Raw genomic sequence first — 3,954 nt, 5'->3', positions numbered from 1 at the left:
CCCAAAGAGGGCCACTTTTACACACTGGTCTACCTAGAGAAGATTAGACCACACTGAGCTTCAAGGCCTATGTCTTGAAAGGAAAGGAAGCCTCTCAGATCAATTTTTCCAAACTAGCCTTCCTTTGGGAGGGCAGGGAAGCCTACAGAAATATTAAATATCACTAATGTGTCACTGGTGGGAGGCAGGTTCCCCTCCCACCACTAAAATTAGAAAGCAAGACACATGCCCTGCTGCCCACGTTCACACTCCTGCCTGGGAAGCCAGGCGTTGCTGCTACAGCCCAGAAGAAGATGGCAAAGATGGCTAAGGGCTTCAACCCCAGGGTCCAAATGATGTCCCTGGGACAGCAGCAGTTAGAAAGGGATGTGACTTTGGGATGCCAGGGGTTGTGTTTGGGCTTCCAGTCACATTAACAGAGGAAAACAGGCAAGTCATGCAAATCCAGCTAAGAGGACTCCTGCCTAAGCTCTGACCTAGAAGATGACCAGAAAATTGACCACTTACTGACGGACTCCACGTATCCCACCCTCACTGCCTGGGTGAAAGGCAAGGATGGCATCTGGACCTAAAAGAGGAACTGGATGATCATGACCAATCCTATTGCCTCTGGGAAGGATCCCACTTTTGACACCATCATCTATGAGTGGGCTCCCCCTGGAGTCACCCAGAAACTGGGTCTACAGTACAAGAAGCTCATCCCCAAGGAGGATCAGCTGGTGATGGGCACCAAAGGAGCCCACTACTGCCACCAGCTCATGCATCAGTTCCCCATCTATGTCCAGGACCTCTCTTGCTGCTGTGGACTTTCGGAGAACGAGTTGAAACTGATGGAAGAATTTGTCAAGCGATATAAGAGTGAGGCCTCAGTGTGGGAGAAGTAGCCCTCCTCGGGCAGAACAGCTTGCCTAAGGAGGAGAGGGAGCAATAGGAAAAGCCAGAAGGTGCAAAGACCTCTGCCCTGACCACCAACAGCAGCCTCAGTGACCCATCCAAAGAAGTGGCCTATTCCTGTGAGCTCTGCAAAGGAGCAGCCCCTTTGACAGCCCTGTGGTCTGCTCGGACGGGGTGGACTGCAGCAAGCACTAACACTCTGCCTGTTCCATGTGTTTCAAGTGCTCTGAGCCCCTGCAGACCTCAGCTACTTCTGGAAAGACAATGCACCCTGGCGTGGCTGCCATTATTGTGGGAGTGTACAGCCTGGTGCTCTAGCTACATTGAGACAATATTCTCAAAGGACTATCAACCCATGGAAAACCTCGCCTAGCACTGACAGCACTTTGTCTGTGAGGGCTACAAACAGCTACTGAGTGTTCAGGTGTGTGACTTTTCTGACTGGCAGTGTCACCTGAAACATGCATGGAATAACTACTTGATACACAGAGATCTGAGTTGAGAGAGAGAGAGAGACCATAACAGTTATGCACCTGCTAAGCCTCTCTCATCCACCATATTTATCAGGGCAAAGAAGGAAGGAAAGTTGTTTTTTAGAGAAAGTTGTTCTTTAGAGAATTAGAAAAATAGGATTTCCAGAACATGTTGGTTTCAGTATTAATTGGGGGGTAAGACTAAATGACGCCAGAGCTGGACAGAACATCTTGGAATCTGGAAAAATACATTTATCAGAACAACACCTGTCGAATAGCCTCCTGTTGCTTGCAAGCAGGAAGGCCACGTTCCCTGGGCATGCGTTCACTCTTTCACTCAGCGTCCATAGATCCACGGTGTTCTAGAAGCATGGGGTTTCTGTCATTCTCTAACAGGGTGAACATCATTGCCAGGGGTCTGCTCCTGTGCCTAGGAGGTTGTTGGTGGTGGATCCTTGAGGGTTGGTAGTTTCAAAATGAAACATGTTCTAAGCAGTCTTAGTATGGAGGGTTTTTGTCTGTTTGTCTGTTTTAAGAGAAATTTTGCTATAGGGCGAGTGCACTCACTGGAGAGACAGAGAGACAGAAAGTGAGAAATTACTCCCCCTGGGGTGAAGGACCATGCTACAATCCCTTCCCCTCCATTCTCCCCTTGGGATTTGGGGAATGCATGTGCACATGACTAGCATGAGTTTTAAGCCTCCGGGTCCAGGACTTGAACCGTAGTCGACTACATGAGAGCCCAGCAACGAAACCATTACTCCATCTGCTGGTCCCAGGATGGAGTTATTTTTGTTTTTGTTGTTTCCCAGTAACAACCAAGGACAAAAAATGGCACAACTGCTGTGGGAGGCTCTTCCCAGAGTCGAGTTCCGATGGTCAGATCCCAGAGCTGCAGCTTACTTATGCCCTTTCCGACTGGGAAGCTCCTCCAGGCATAGCTGGGATCTCAGATACCACGTGTTTCCTCTTTTTCTAGCACAATTTAAGTTTTAAATAAGTAACATTTTTTGCCAAGATAAATGTATCAATAAAAGTTCTGTGAATTCAAAAAAAAAAAAGGCAAGACACATAAGGAAAAGGATTAATTCCCAGAGTGTGGAGTATGCATGCAAGCTTCATTTGTAGCAAAGATGGCAGAGTTTGTACTGCTGACTCCACAGAGAGAAGAGTCGCCAAAAAGCTTGAGAGGTCAAAGGTGAGTCAATGTCACTGGATGGGTCACCAGGACACAGCACTGGTGGGCCAGCAGGCCAGTCTTAGGACACATTTCATATGACATACCAGAGAAATGGAAGGAACAGAGCTGGAAAGACAGAAACAGAGGCACGGACAGTAGCATAAATCCTCACTGCGGATCTCCCAGGAAAGCAAGAGAGGGAAGACGAAGGTCCATTTGCCAGGTGGAGAATATGGATCCTCTGGCCTTTTACGCAGGCTGTTAAGGGAGTTCTTTCGCTTGAGATTCTTAGCCTCAGGTAACAGAAATACCACTGGGTTAACAAAAACTGATCTGCTGCAGTAGTACATGCTCGGCAGGGCAAGGCCACGTGGGAGACTCAGGTTTCACTCCTGGACACCATAAAACACAGTGTGGTGGTGCCCACGGAGGGCACAATAACTGGGAGACTGAGGTAGGAGGATTGTGGCACAGCAAGACTGAAAAGATGCCACACACATGTGCGCACACACACACACACACACACAAAGAACTATTGGCACACATGAGTGTGAGTCCCTGGGCAGAGGTGAATCAGACATCACTGGATTCGGGGCGAGTCACTGCTGACAACACCCAGCCCTCTCCTCACTTTGCCTTCTACCTCAGACATCAGGACAGAGCGATTGGCAGTGAAAACTCCTTAGAGTCTAGAGGGAAAGAACAAGGATTTCTCCAGGAAAAGATTTGTTTATTTGCTTTAATCTAGTCATATGCCCATCTCTGAGCCAAACACAGTACTCTAACCATCTCAGACTATGTTCCATTCTTTTTTTTTTTTATCTTTTCCCATTTATTTATTTATTTTTACATTTTTCCACATTTACTTTACATATCAAAAAATTTTTGTTCATGCTCCATAGTTCCTGATAGTTAATATACGACTTTGAGAACTCAAACTACTGAATTTTAATGTTCAAAATATTTCTTATAATTTTGTTTGTGACTCTATAACAATGGAGACAATATGGTTTTAAATATTTTTGAGAAAATATTTACATTTCAGCTACTCGAATTGTTGAAAAGCAAATGCCCAGCAGCATACAAGTTAATCTTCAGGTATGACATTCCAAAGTCCCATCCAGTGATGAGTATTTCCAATTTCTGATTCAATGCAACAAGCATTATTGAACTTACGCAAATAACCCTTCTGCCAAAAACGAAAAATACTCCCAAATATTTCCAATTCAAGAGGGGTCAGGAAAGAAGAAAAGTTTATGTTTCCATTAAAAGAAACAAACAAGAAAAATATTTTAACACATTGATGAACCTATCCACAACTCAAAAGAAAGTAAAATGTTTAAATTGGGAAAATAAAGCATAGTAAAAAAAAAAAAAAAAAAAAAAAAAAAAAAAAAAAAAAACAAA

At 44.9% G+C, this 3,954-nt stretch overlaps 1 pseudogene; it reads left to right on the top strand.

Moving 5' to 3' along the window:
* Positions 1–293: 293 nt before the first annotated feature.
* On the top strand, positions 294–1,396 carry LOC102473287 (LIM and cysteine-rich domains protein 1 pseudogene; annotated as a pseudogene).
* The last annotated feature ends 2,558 nt before the right edge of the window (positions 1,397–3,954 follow it).

Source organism: Tupaia chinensis, unplaced genomic scaffold (assembly GCF_000334495.1).
Source record: "Tupaia chinensis unplaced genomic scaffold, TupChi_1.0 Scaffold000364_1, whole genome shotgun sequence".
Taxonomy (NCBI): domain Eukaryota; kingdom Metazoa; phylum Chordata; class Mammalia; order Scandentia; family Tupaiidae; genus Tupaia; species Tupaia belangeri.
The sequence above is the reverse complement of the archived record's forward strand: the minus strand, read 5'-3'. Positions and strand labels throughout refer to the sequence as shown.